Here is a 15,623-nt window from a genome sequence, read left to right as displayed (position 1 = left end):
TTATTCTTTTTGTTTTAAGAGGGGATAGGCTGTTTAGTAAGTCTAGGAAGGTTTTGTTGAAGTAATTAGTTGCACTGTCCAGAGGCAGAGTCTTTAGGGGGGCCAAGTTCATTTTTTCAGACAGTCAAAAAATGTTTGTGGATTGAAGTTGGTGTGATTACGAGTTTGAATGTATTGATGTTGTATTTGGACAGAAGAGGCACACTGCAAGGCATAGACTGGTAGGTGGTCACTAAGGGGATCAGGTATAATTCCGCTGTTTGAGATTAGGTTGGAATGAGTGGCTAAGATCCAATCTAGTGTAGTGCCAGAGGAACCGTCTTTACTGGGTCTGGTAGGGTAGTCTATTAGCTGGGAGACATTAAAGAGATTGTTTGACTCAGAAATTGTGAAGAGATGGTGGTCCATTGATGTTTACATTGCCAAGGATGAATATTTCCTTTTCGATGCTGGAAGAGAAACATGACAATGTCTTCAAGGATGGGGATATTATTACTGGGGGGAATGTAGAGGGCAGCTATACATAAAGATTTATGTTTGTTGATTTTTAGGATTGCTATGGATAGTTCAGCAGGAGAGAATTTAGGAATGGGGTTAGTGTATGGAATGTCCGTTGACAAGAGGTGTAAATTATAGCTACTCCTCCTCCTCTCTTATTAGGTCCGTCATTCCGTATGATTTTGGTAATAGAAAACTATCAGTGAAGACCAGAGGGGGGTGTGTAATAATACAAACTCTACCTGTAAAATGAAGGAGAGAAGAGAAAGCGACGTTTATTAAGGTTGGGAGTGTGTCTTCACTTTACTTGCTTATTAGTAGCCAGTTTGAGCACAGATTAGACTAAAGAGATACAATGGTAATGAAGGGGAATCTGTAGAGATGCAAATAAACAACTGGGGCTCAAGCGATACAAAACTAAGGCAAACAGCTCTGAAAGGGCTGCTTGAGGGGTTATTTTTAAATCACAGAGAATAGGAAGGTTCTGATTTAAGTGTATACTGTCTAGTGGACAGTTAAGATTACTGCACAAGCTGGGGGGGGGGCACAAGGCTCAAACAGTCAGTGTTATTATCACGCTGAGAACTACTAAGTTACACTGTTAATGTTAAAGCTTCACTATCATAACACATACATTTAGAATGCCTGTGTGGACTGACCCTGCTCTTCAGGCTCAAAAGGTTTATCCTTGACTTAGTTTTGCAGTACTGATTCCTTTTTAGACTGTATGGGTGGGGAGGTAGCCACGGACTACAGAGTTGCCCTAGTGTGCTGTGAAGAGAGAAAAAAAGAAGGTGACACTAGTAGAATGAGACAAAGATTGGTTAAAAGAAGCAATGAGATACGAGAGAGTTAAAAGATACAAGCCTGAGGATAGAGTGGAGAGAACAGGAGAGAAACAATAGATAGGAGGAGAACAGATCCTACTGCAGTTTGAGAGTAGTTCAATAGTTTATTTATTTATTTTATTTTTTATTTTGCATTTGTTAACCGGGGGTGTCTGACTGAGCTGAAAAGGCCCTTTTCAGCAGATGCCCGGGGAGAAAAGCTCCACACAGAAAAATTACAGATACATTTAAATATTTAGACATGATCAGTATACACACAAATTACAATAGACATGTTTTTACAATGGTATGCAGCACATCAACAGTTACAGTGAGGAGAACAAACAGAAAAATATTAATTTAAAAATAAAGGTAATTAATAGATTTGTGGTGTACAGCTCAAATTTGAAACATACGTAGAATACATACATAGTACACAGGTACAGTACATACATTGTACATTACCCAGTGTTTGTGAGTAAGAGTGAAAACTATTATCAAGTACTCTAGGTTTAGTATGTGTACCTTATCTGCTTTCACTAGCCTGGGGAGCAGTCATGGCACTGCCAACTTTGCTTGAGATGTTGCCTAATGAGGTTTTTAAAGGAGGCTTTGGATGATGTGTTTTGTATGCTATTGAGGAGAGAGTTCCATTTTTTAGCCACTGACTACTGTATAGTGTGTCTCCAAAGCTCTTATAGCTGTTGGTGACTTCTAGTAGAAGTTTGCTTGATGATCTAAGAGGCCCTTTGGCTGAATGATGTTGTACTAGGTTTTTGAGGGCAGGACACCTATTCGGGAGGTAGTAGATAGAATGACAGAGGCAGAGCTGATTGTAGGTTAGGAGGTTGGCAAGTTCAATCCAATGGAGCTGTCTAAAAGCAGTACAGTGATGATTTCTATATGAGCGATTTGCAGCAAAGCGGGCAATTCTTTTATAGCAGGCTTCCATTTTGCTTAGTTCAGTTTTGTTGAGATTAGTCTGAATGAGAGATGCATAGAGTAGGGGGGATAGAAGTTGGGAGCGAGCAATGTCTGATCTTGTGTTGTTGGTAAGAAATGGTTTGATACGGTAGCGTGATCTCAGTTTGGCATGTACTTTTTTAATAAGTTGAGATGACTATCAAATTTTTGGCGGGAGTCTATGGTTATTCCCAATAGCATAGCCTGTGCCACTGGAGCGACTGGAGTAGCATTTGTGGAGTAGATAGTGAATTGACTGTTATCAGTGTTTTTGTTAGAACTGGTTATAATCATAAGCTGAGTTTTCTTTGGACTGAGGATAAGTTGGGCTTTGGTAAGGTAGTTTTCAATGTCAGAGAATGCTAGTTGAGTTGTTTTCAGGAGAGTGGGGATATTTTGTGCAGCACATATTAAGGTAGTATCATCTGCATACTGAATGATAGATGCATGCTGTGTGGAGGTATGGAGGCCATTTGTGAAGATTGTGAATAGTAGTGATCCTAAGATAGAACCCTGTGGGACTCCTATAGTTATGGGCAGCTGAGGAGAGAGAGAATTTTCCCATTTCACAGCTTGGTACCTGTCAGTTAAGTAGCTTTGGAACCAGGTAAGAGTGGAATTTGACAGGTGATATTGGTTTAGTTTGTCTAGTAGGATTTGGTGCGATACTGTGTCAAATGCTTTGGGCATATTCAAAAAAAGAATTGACACCTGTAGGCCTTTGATTTTGACATGGTTTACTGTGTCTGTGAAGCAGAGGAGGGCTATAGTGGTACTATGAGCAGGACTGAAACCATGTTAAGTAGGTGACAGGATGTTGCTGTCTAGGAGATATTTTAGCACCTGGGTATAGATGCATTTTTCTAGGATTTTAGCCAGGGGGGAGAGTATAGCAATGGGTCTGTAGTTATTAAGTTCAGTGGAGGTCCCGCCTTTATGTATGGGTGTAACATAGGATATTTTCCAGAGTTTGGGCACCTAGTTTTCTGTTTATGAGAGTGGAGACTGGGACAGCAATTGTATCTGCTGTGAGTTTCAAGAAATAGCTGAGGAGTAGGTCGCTGCTGTTGATGAGGTTTTTAGTTTGGAAAGCATGCTTTTGATTGAAGTGGTGGAAACTGTTTTGAGGGTAAAGCTTGTATTAGTGTTATTTGTGTTGAGTGGGGATAGTGAGGTTGGAACTGTCCTGTGATATTAAGGATAGAATTGAGTTCGCAAAGTGTTAGTTGAATTGTGTTTCGATGGGAACTTTAGTGTCAGGGGTGGTTGGTTTGGGGGTAACCTTTTGGGTGGGTTTTAGCTGGTTTACATTTTTCCAAAATTTTGGGGGGTTGTGTTGGTATTTAGTTTGTAATGTCGTGTAGTAGGATTTTTTGTCCAGCCTAATGCATTCTATTTGCACGGTTGCGCAGTTCTTGGTATTTAGTTAGGATTTGTGTTTCTTTGTTTTTTTTTTATAGTAAAGCCAGGCAGTGTCTCTGGACTTGAGGATTTGTTTGGTTTCTTTATTGAGCCAGGGGTTTGTAGAGGTTCTAACCTTGATTATGCGCAAAGGAGTGACTGTCTAGGTGTTGTAGAAATGTTTGTTGAAATATGCTACAGTCTAGTCAAGTGGGAGGGTTTTTAGGGGGTCCCAGTCACAGTTACAGAGTAAAGTATTGAGGACTTCAGGAGAGAAATTTTTTGTGTTTCTAGTGGATTTATAGTTTGTGGTTTTGCATATGCTTGTTCTACTACATATAAGATATATTATGTTGTGGTCACTTAAGGTGTCTGGGAGACTGCCTGTGTGGGGTAGTTAACACATCACAGTGCCATAACTTTGTTTGGAAACCAGTTAATAAATCATGCAGAATACATTTAGCAGCCAATTATCCTGTGCATACAAGAAAACCCTTAACCTTCCCATGTCTGCAGAGAACATTCCATAGTAGCTAGAAAAAGCTTCAGCCTTATTTGTAAGACATTTAGTATATGCAGAGAGACTTTAAATTACTCAGTTTTATTAAGTAAACTTCTGGTGTTGAGAGTACTGAAACAGAAACCTTGAATGTAATTCTAAAACAGATTAACACTCTCTTCTCTTCAAACTCCTACGCCAAGGCACACCACCCCCTAACTATGATAATAACTACATCCAAACCACACTACAGCCTGAGAATCCAATCCTCTAATGGGTCTACTGTCATAACTCCATCTGCTAAACTTCATTCCACAGACCACAGCTTTTCTGTTCTTGTCCCTAAAGTGTGGCAGTCATTGCCACCTGAACTTACTAAAATCAGAGACTACAGTAGTTCAAACATCAGTTCAGACAATATCTGAGTGACATAAGTGTACATGTCAGAACATAGGCCATGTCACCTAACTCCAACGGTTGCACTATTGCATTCATCTCAAAAAACACTGGCTGCTTACTCTCCTAACGTCTCCAACTTATAAACTCATGCCCACCACTTTCCCATCTGCCCTATCCGTTCTGTACTGTATATATGTAATATCCTCTTCTCTTTTTATTAGCTCTTCTATTGCAGCTCTTATTTTACTAATTCTGCTTCTAAGATTTCTCTCCATGTTTGAGTATGTCCATTCTTTTGGCTGGACCACATTTATCTTACCTGTCCACCTGTATTGTGCACTACGTACTACTGATCATACCTCTTTTTACACCTTCTTGTAAATGTATGTATATATTTGTTCACATCTATGTTATGTTTCAATACTGTTTGATTTAGTTTGATCTTTAGGGTTACTTTACTGTTGTTACTACGTATGTAACCGGTCTGAACCTTCAAATGGTCAGATTTGGTCAGTGCTGAACCCCGGTAATGACATTAGTTAAATAAATAAATAAAGACCAGCACAGTCACAGCAGAAAGAGACTGCTGCTTCTGGTTTCTTTAGCAGGGGGTTGAATGGAAGACGTCAAATGAAAAGATGTATGCTGCTGTGGAGGGCAAGACCTGTGTGTACTTCACATCCTCAGGTGGAAAAAGTATTTGAGCAGGAAGTGGGGCAGTGACAATAGGACACAATGAAAGCAAGCACAAAAACTGAATTTTAGGGGCTGCTAACTCAGGAGGCTGAGTAACATAGGTTTGAGAATTGTAAGTAGAATTCATCAACATATTTTTCTGTAAGATGCCTTTACCAATAGTCCACAGTGTATAAGAAGCATATGAAGCCATGATGGAAAACTTAAGGGAGATGTGAGGGTAGCATTAGTAAGAGGAAGAGGGGGTACAGAGAAAGCAACAGAATCAGGCAAGAGCTTAACAGAATCCTTGTAAGTGGTGAGGAGAGCTATAACAGCTTTGAGAGAAATATTAAACAGCTTTTTACAGAATGCGTGGTAGGCTTTTTTTCTTTGCTTAAGCTTGTCATTTCAGTACTGAAAAGTTAAGATCTTTTGAAGCATGCACTTGTCTGGGGATGGGCATGGAGGTCTGCATTCTGAAATGTAGTATACTGTTAACAAAATCATGCTGTGCAGTTTTAAGGTCAGGTACTTGTAATTTTTTGTAGAAGGACAGACAGACTGTAGTGAGTATGACAAAGGAGATATTTGAGTTTTATAGTTCAGAGTTAACTATCACGCAGTGGTACAGTAGTAGTATTGTTGCCTCACAGCAAGAGGTTCTCCTGTTCGATTCTCGGTTGGAGTGCCTTCTGTGTGGAGTCTGCATGTCCTCCCTGTGGTCGAGTGGCCTCTGAAAGACATGCGTGAATAGGCATGCCTTTGCTGAAGGTTGGGAGTAGGGCTGGCAACTCGGCAACATAAAAATCGACTGCCAATCATTAGTGGGCCAGAGTTCCACTGTGGTGATCCTTAACCGGGAAAAGCCGAAAAGACAAACAAACATTGTAGTTCAGAGTCAGAAAAGATGAGACGAACTCACAGCTACAGTAATGATTAGTATCATTCAACAAAGACAGTGGGAATTCCTCCAGAATGGTTTGTGATTTTAGTGCCGTAATAAGATATAGTTAGGAAGATCAGTGAGGAAGTCATGATGATTTGTAAAATGAATGGGCTATGTCGGGTGGAAGTAACAGAAAATTATTGCTCTTCAAAAAACAGAGCTAACAGCAGAGGTTTGCTCTTTGTAATGGCTAAGTTTTTTTTCATTAGCCACGATCTTTGGTCAATCCAAACACCAAAGTGACAAAAGACTTTGTCATGTCTGTGAGGGAATAAGCACTTTGGCTTGTATAAATGCTTACTGTTAATGAGAAGCCCAAAGAGTTCATAGCATATGGTTTGAAGTCTGTTAATATCCCCAGGTTAGCATATTTTCAACTTTTTCCAGTGTTGTAGTTAACTGGCATAAAGCACTTATCTACATGGATCCTTTTCATGTAGGCTTAAGCTATAAAACTTTATGTAAGAGGCTAAATTATATTATCCAGCCTTTTTGCACTGCTAGTCTGAGTATGACACTTTAAGGGTCAGCTTTAAGTGCTAGAGTCTCTGTCTGTTCACATACCATTTACAGTTGGGTACTTATATGTCTAGAAGCTTCCATGAGCTGCAGCTTGAACTCATAGTGCAATTTGGGCAAAATTGGTGCAGTAGCCATGTGGATGGAGTGAGGCTGCTGCTGCTCAAACACTTAGATGAGTTTGAGGAAGGTAAGTGCAGCAGCTGTGGGGAGGGAGTAGGAGCTTAGGGATTTGATTTAGGGGGTGGCTAGGTGATTTTAGGGTTAGGGTGAGGGAGGAGGTTTGTAACTAGGGTTATAAAGGTTCATAGATTTATAGGTGTGTCCTAGGCTAATGGCTCTGGAGCCTTTACAAGCCTAGCCCATAGGATTACCCTGGCATCGTGCCACCTGACCTTAGTTCCCAGTGCCTCTGTCGAGTAGAGCCACTGGAGTGATCCCCTGGGTGAATTTTCCATTTCCCATCCACTCATCAAGATTTCTCTTGAAGAGGGCCAGGGAGGTGCTCTGTTTGGCATGTATGAGAAGTCTATTCCATAGCATGGGCAGTCTCTGTGTTATGAACCTGTCCCTACAGCACGTTCTGTTGATTGTGGTAATCAGGTTGAGGTCTCTGAAGTGTGTGGTATGGAGGCATTGGGATTTCTTTAGATGTAAGATTTCTACCAGAGCTGGGTCAGACATGGCTTTGTAAGTCAAGCAGAGATCACCTCTAAATAGGCGATACGAGACAGGGAATAGTTGGAGTTTTTTGAGTCTGTCCATATAGGACAAGTGTTTAAGGCCTAGGATCCTCTTTGTGAGGTACGTTTGCAGCCTCTCCAGTTGTTGCAGGTGTCTAGTGAGGTACATGCCAAATGGGGCATTGTACTCAATGATTGGCCTAATGAGGGAAGAGTAGAGGGAGACAATGACCTCTTTCTTCCTGGATGCAAAACACTTAGTAATGAGATGTGCCATATAGAAGGAATTTCTGACCACAGTGGCAATGTGGTGGTCAAAATAGAGGTTGCTGTCAAGCTGTGTTCCCAGATCGCTTATAATGCCTTCTGTGTTCAGTGGACTACCATCAATGTGGTAATTCATGGGAACTGGGTTTTTCCCAAAAGGGAGGATGACACATTTTTTGGCACTGAGCTTAAGGCCATGGTTCTGACACCAGTTGTTGGTCTCAGTGAGGCCTTTCTGTAGGATATCAACATCACTTGGGGAGTTAATAATGGCTCCAAACTTGCAATTGTCTGCAAACGTTGCCAGCCAGAGTCCCTTCGTGTTGGCCTGGACTTCTGAGAAGTAGATATCAAACAGGAGAGGACCCAGGACCGATACTTGTGGGACTCCACTCATAACTGATCAGCAGTCTGACTTGGAGTCAGCTACGTTCACGCTGTGGGTTTTATCTGTGAGCCAGTTTGCAACCCACCTAGTGATATAGGGGTTGATACCTAGCTTAGTGAGTTTTACTATGATTCCCAAGTGGGGAATGGTATCAGAGGCCTTGGCCAGATTAAGGTAGGCTGTATGAACCACCTTGTCTTCATCCACAGCTCTCGTAACTGACTCAAAGAAGTCGACATAGTTGAACAGGCATGATCAACCCTTCATAAAACCAAACTGTGTGGGATCCAGAGTTTGGATATTCCCTATAACCTTGCTTATTAGGTCCATGATGATGTGTTCCATAGCTTTGCATATCAGACTTGTCAGGCTAATGGGGCGATAGTTCCCAGGGTCTGTAGTTGCTCCTCCTTTGTGGAGAGGGATGATGTAGCAGTGCGCTATTCGGTAGGGGCAAAGCCTGAGTTGAGGCTGTAAGTGAACAGGGCACACAAGTGAGGTGCCAGTTCACTCTTAGTTCATGTAGAACACAGCCAGGGATATTGTCAGGTTCCATAGAAGCTGTATTCTTGGCCTTGGACAGTGTTGTTTTAACCTGTGCAACAGTAATACTGGGTGCCTTGCAATCTGTTGGTATTATGATTGGTCCTTTGGGGGAGGGTAAAGTTGGTACTGAATCTGTCGGCCAGTATATTGGCAGTATCTGTTGGCTCAGTATAGGAGGCACCATTGTGCAGTAGCTCAGAGCAAATCTGGGTATTGCCATGGAAATTCTTTACATAACTATAGAAGGCATTATGGTTGTCTTTACTATATGCTGCAATTCTGTTTTCATAGCTAGATTTAGAGGATTTGATGAGGGATCCCAACTTTTTGTTGAGGCCGATAAGGAAGTTTTTCCAGTCTTGAGACCTCACCTTATTCCACATCAGTTTCCTCCTTCTGTTGTAGAGTTTGTTTATGGCATGGGAACACCAGATTGGCTACCTTTTTTTGGAGGAAAGCATCTTGGTTCTATTGGGTATGGCAAGATCCATGCATTTGTGTACATGTTCGTATAGTGCATTGGTGTATGATTCAGCGGTCATGCAACTATTTTCCATTTGCAAGGAGAATACCCCCCCTCTAGTGGGGATAAGAATGAGCTGGTCCAGAGTATTGGAATTAATGAATTCCAGGAAACGTTGGGCAAGTGTATTGGTACATGAATTTTCCAAGTTAATGGAGGGGTAGTTGAAGTCGCCCACTATGAGAGTGTTAAGTTGGACCCTAATATTATCCAGGATGCTTAGGAATGTGGAGTGTGAGTCTTGGGACATGGTTGGGAACCTATAACAGGCTATGACCTGAATCACTGTCTTACCCAATGTTGGCTGCACCTGAAGCATCTCTGATGCATTATGTTGTGCTACCAGTCTGGAGGTGTGCACATCCTTTATGGGTATGAAAACACCACTGCCTTTGGAGCTTCAATCCAAGTTCTGGGGCCAAAAGATGTTGGATGAATTATAGCCTGGTAGTGCAGGGGTGCTTTCTGCTGCCTTGAACCAGGTCTCTGTTACAGCCCAATGTTGATGTTCTCCATTTTAAGGATTGCTTCAAGCGAGTGCATTTTGAGATTTAGACTTCTAGCATTGAGCAGCATGACCCTCAGATTGCATTTGTTTTTAGCTGTTAATGTGGTAATTTGATCATTGGAACACCACCTAAAAAGGCACTATAGGGGTGGCAAGAGCTTTGACCAGTATCCAAAAGCCCAGGGGTGACAGAAGCAGGCCATCTCTGGCAAAGCATTGAGGTCTATCAGTCATGTCATCCCAGGCAGACAGATACTGGATCCCCTTAGAATGACACCAGAAACTTAGTCAATTGTTGAAATCAACCATTTTCTGCTTGTACTGTAGTCCAATGAGGTATGTCTCAGGTCATTCACAGCCACATGTAGAATGACAGAGTCATATTTGTACCTGTTGTTGAGGGGACCTGAGTGTGTGTGTTATGTGTTGATGGATTCTGACACCTGACAGGCAGCTGACTGTTACTTTCTCCCTATTCAACCTAGTGAGTGGGACATCAGTGTGTCTCACTATCGAGTCACCTGTGACTAGTGTGCTGTGCAAGCTGTTATGTGTCTTGTGACTAGTGTTGTGTTGTGCCTTGGAGGTCTCTGCTGTTTGGGTAGATTTTTATTGAGAGCCTCCATGAAGGTGGGTGTGTGGTTTGTGTTTTTATGTGAAGGCAGTGCTGGTGTGTGTTCTGCAGGGCTATGTGTTCCATGTGGTGTGGTGCAAGTGTTGACCTTCCCCTCTTGACCAGCTGTTCTGGTTTTGGCTGGAGACTGTGTGGCTTCCAATTTGGATATATAAGTGCATCTCTCACAAGTCTGAGTGTTGGCAGGTAAGATGAGAAGGTTGACAGTGTACATGAGGCAGTTTCTACATTGTGTCATGATGCCCAAGTTCACCAGGTTAATAGGAGAAAGCACAGGGAACTGACCTTTATACATGCCTGGAGGGGTGGGCATTAATAATAACTACTGGGAAGTTCAGGTTTAGGGATAGGGACTGGGTATGGGAATTAGAATTATGGAGCTTCAGTGAATTTTTTTCTGTTTCCAATCTTGGTATTCAATTTGTTGGGGTCAGTTTCTAGGTATTTCTGTCTAGGTTAGAGGACTATGATGCATTTATTTCTGCCCAAGAAGTCCTGTTGCCCCATCCATTCCTGTCAGTGAGAGTTGAATGCTTGTCTTTTGAAGTGACCTACCCACTCCCCAGATGGAGCACTCCCTCTACCTTGGCAGCTTGCAGAACTCTGCAATTGCTGCTCATTAACTCCTCAGTTTGTAAGTGCAAGTGTACAATGGCAGCAGTGATTCACTAAGTTCGTATTCTACAGGTGTATGGTGGCAGCCGAGGCTCAATAAGTTCATATTTTACAGGTGTACAATGGCAGCTGAGGCTCACTACATTCATATTCTACAGGTGCACAATAGCAGCAGATGCTAACTAAGTTCATGTTCTATATGTGCACAATGGCAGCAGAGGCTCACTAAGTTCATATTCTACAGGTGTAAAATAGCAGCTGAGGCTCACTAAGTTCGTATTCTACAGGTGTACAGTGGTAGCCGAATCTCACTAAGTTTGTATTCTACAGGTGTACAATGGCAGCTGAGGCTCACTAAGTTCATATTCTACAGGTGTACAATGGCAGCTGAGGCTCACTTATTTCATATTCTGCAGGTGTAGAATGGCAGCTGAGGCTCACTATGTTTGCATTCTACAGGTGTACAGTGGCAGCCGAGTCTCACTAAGTTTGTATTCTACAGGTGTACAATGGCAGCTGAGGTTCACTAAGTTCATATTCTACAGGTGTACAATGGCAGCCAAGGCTCACTAAGTTCATATTCTACAGGTGCACAATGGCAGCTGAAGCTCACTAAGTTCATATTCTACAGGTGTACAATGGCAGCCGAGGCTCACTAAGTTCATATTCTACAGGTGTAGAATAGCAGCTGAGGCTCACTAAGTTTGTATTCTACAGGTGTACAGTGGCAGCCGAGTCTCACTAAGTTTGTATTCTACAGGTGTACAATGGCAGCTGAGGCTCACTAAGTTCATATTCTACAGGTGTACAATGGCAGCTGAGGCTCACTTATTTCATATTCTGCAGGTGTAGAATGGCAGCTGAGGCTCACTAAGTTTGCATTCTACAGGTGTACAGTGGCAGCCGAGTCTCACTAAGTTTGTATTCTACAGGTATACAATGGCAGCTGAGGCTCACTAAGTTCATATTCTACAGGTGTACAATGGCAGCCAAGGCTCACTAAGTTCATATTCTACAGGTGCACAATGGCAGCTGAAGCTCACTAAGTTCATATTCTACAGGTGTACAATGGCAGCCAAGGCTCACTAAGTTCATATTCTACAGGTGTACAATGACAGCCAAGGCTCACTAAGTTCATATTCCACAGATGTACAATGGCAGCAGAGAATCACCAAGTTCCTATTGTGCAGGTGTACAATGGCAGCAGAGGGTGACTAACTTCATGTTGTACAGGTGTACAATGGCAGCAGACGCTTAGTTCATTTTCTAGAGATGAAACATCTAGTGCTCCTGCTGTCACACAAGTGGTGGGCTTTATACCCCTCCCCCTAGGATGACAGCAGCAGCTGCTCATTTCCATTCTCCCCACGCAACACCTACAGGTATCCAGACACTAAAATAACTCATCACCTATGGTAGAGCCATAGCTTTTTCAGACAACTGAGCTGGTTGGAGTGAATGGGAGGTTTAGCTGCTGGGTTGTTGAGCAGCGTTAGATATTAAGATTAGATATAGGCTGGGAATTTTATGCTTGGGGTATGATTATGTGGGACTATGTATATGTGCACTTACTGGAAAGACAGATATTTACAATTTTTTTGTAGACTATGTATAAGTGCACTTACTGGAAAGCCAGATATTTGCAATTTTTTTGTAGACTGGCTGAACTAGTATGATGTTGGACATTTACCATTTCAAGAAAGTGGAAGCAAGCAGGCCACCCAAGTGCTAATTACATTCATGCAGCTATAGAAGACCTAATTTTAGAAATAAATGACAAAAATAATACTATTTATGCTGCAGAAAATAGAATGAACCCTACAGATGCTGCCAGCACAGACTTACAAATACCTGAACTGCAGAGATAGATAGAGAGAGAGAGAGAGAGAGAGAGAGAGATAGAGAGAGAGAGAGAAACAGACAGAAACCTCAAGTAAAAGACATAGTGCAAAATTCTGTCAAGTGTACACTGGCAGCCAGCTTTTAATCTATTAAGTTTGTTCAATCTTTTTTTTTTTTTTTTTTTTTTTTTCCACTCAACAAAAAAGTTTATTCCAAAGCACAAACAAACACAGGCACATGAAGAACACAAAGCACATAAACGTAAAATCAGTTCCCCTTACAAAACTTCATCAGATAGGCATATACTGTCCAGGTGGTCATGTTAAATACCTTTTCAAATTAAAATTGACCAATGAAAAACATTCATCTATTAACTCTATTAATGTGCATTTAGACAGTTTAATAGTTCACTTTTGGGCACTTCTACCACTTCTTTTTGTTGAATAGGACATGTATTATAGGTTCCCCAAAGTGCTCTTACATTTGTATGTGCACATTCTTGTGGAATGTACCTTTGCATTTAAGCTACAAGTTATGCCTGACTATTCAGCAATGTTCTGGCTCTCTGTTATGATTTCTTTAATGATACAATGTGATATTAAATGCAAATGCAAATGTATACTAGCAGAGGGAACTTGCTTGTAAAATAACATGACATCTTTCTTTTTTTTTTTTCAAAATTAAAAATTTGATTGGTGAAGCCACTTTTTTTTTTTTCAAAACAGGTTTATTGTTTTAACATTTAAGAGAAATATCATAACAATTTTATACAAGTAATTAAAAATAGGTATTATTATAATATTCAACAAAACAACTAAAGTATTTACAAAGACATCCACTACAATCAGATCAATTAATTAAACTAAAATACCATGCTATTGAAATTAAAATTTTTTTAACAAATTTTGTAAATTATCCCATACAATAAAATAAGATGTTTTTCTATTTGTTCTAGTCCTAATTGTGTTTATTTCCATATGGCACACTATATTCATAACATTTTTAAATTCATTGAACGAAGGAGGTGTATCTGAAATCCAATTTCTAGTTATTATTTTCCTAGCCACTGCTAGAATAGACCATAACAAGGGAAGCTAAACCTTTTTAACACTTTGAGGTACAGGTGTGTTGAATAATATAAGAGATTTAGAAATAATGAAATTATCTGTAAAAAGAGCCTGCAAAAATTCATTAATTGACTTCCAGTATTCTTTCAATTTTATACAGTCATAAAACATATGAGCCCAGTCAGCATTAATTTCTATATTACATCTCTTACATAGATTATCTTTATTATTTATTTTATTCATCATCAAAGGTGTATAAAAAGATCTATGTAAAAATTTCCATGTATAAAGTCCCCAGACAATGGAAGACGTAGTTCTATAAGCAGATTCCAATATATATATTGTTTATCTTGTTGATTTGGTGGGTCCCCATTAATAGAAGTGAAATAATTCCAGTATGAATCTACACTGTAAAAAATTTCTTGTCTGATAACTTTATGTATGTATGAAAGATTACCTTTATCAGAAACTTTATGTTGTAAATTTAATATCAAGTAATCAATCAGTGTTGGCATAGATTCTTTAACAGTTATAGACATTAAATCTATTTTATTAATGAGATGTTGTCTAAAGGTCTGAACCTCTAACCAGCAAGTTTCTCTTAGATCAAATTCTTGTTTTAAGAAATCTAGATTTTTAACTTTATTATCAGATATCAACTGATACCAGTACTTTAGATCATTATCTATAGCTAAATGAGTTCCTTCAGAAGTAGATGACAAAAGCATACCCTGAGTATACATTATAGGAAATACAATAAAATTCCATTCCCTATACTTAGGGTGCATGAATATAAAGTTACGATAACTAATAATAATATTTAATGGGTAACAAACCATATGTTTAGGTGTAATTGGTGAAGTACAAAATTCCTTTAGTAACCATAACATGGAGTTATTTACAATCATATTTTTATGTGTTAAGGAGATTTTCATGAAGTGCATACTAATTAGCTCCCAATAATCTTTCCATTTTGTGACATATGACTGATCTATTAATAAAGTAATAACTTTTACAATAGAAGAGATAGTATATAAATTAAAGTCTGGAAAAGAAATACCCCTTGAGAGCAGCTATTAGTATGTTTCTTTAATGCAATCCTAGGTCTATTAGGTGCCCATAAGAAATTTAACATTAGTGTGTTCAGTTTCTTGATAATTATTTTGTAGGTGGAAGTATTATTGATTGTATTAAGTATAAAATCTTGGGGAATATTATCATTTTAATAATTGTAAGTCTCTCCTCCATAGTAAAAACATATTATTCCAGGTATTAAAAAGATTTTGTATATTAAGAAAACAGGTATTATAATTATTATATATAATAGATTTAATATCTTTAGATAGTATTATACCTAAATAAGTTATCTGACCTGAATTGGGTACATATTTAGTAAAATCACTAATGAGAATATTTTTTCGTGTATATATAGGTAGTATTTTAGTTTTTTCTTCATTGAATATTAGACCAGAAATACTTTTAAAATTCATCATGTTATCAAATAGAGACTGTATATGTAATTAGAACATCATCTGCAAAAAGTTGAATTTTGGATGTTGTATTTTCATCTATTTCAAAACCCTCTATGTCAGTACTGTTTCTGATCAAATTAGCCCAAGGCTCCATTACTAAAGTGAATAATAGTGGAGAAAGTGGACATCCTTGTTTTGTACCTTTAAGAATGGGTATTTTTTGTGAAACATATGTTCCTACCTTAATATAAGCCAACGTTCCTTTGTATAAATGTTCAATTAGATTTACAAATATATCTGAGAAGTTTGTGCACTTCATTAAGGTAAACAGATAGTCCCAACTTACTG

The sequence above is a fragment of the Protopterus annectens genome, chromosome 9.part0, assembly GCF_019279795.1.
Source record: "Protopterus annectens isolate FY-2018-M chromosome 9.part0, PAN1.0, whole genome shotgun sequence".
NCBI classification, from domain to species: Eukaryota; Metazoa; Chordata; order Ceratodontiformes; family Protopteridae; genus Protopterus; species Protopterus annectens.
This window is presented reverse-complemented; position numbering follows the sequence as displayed.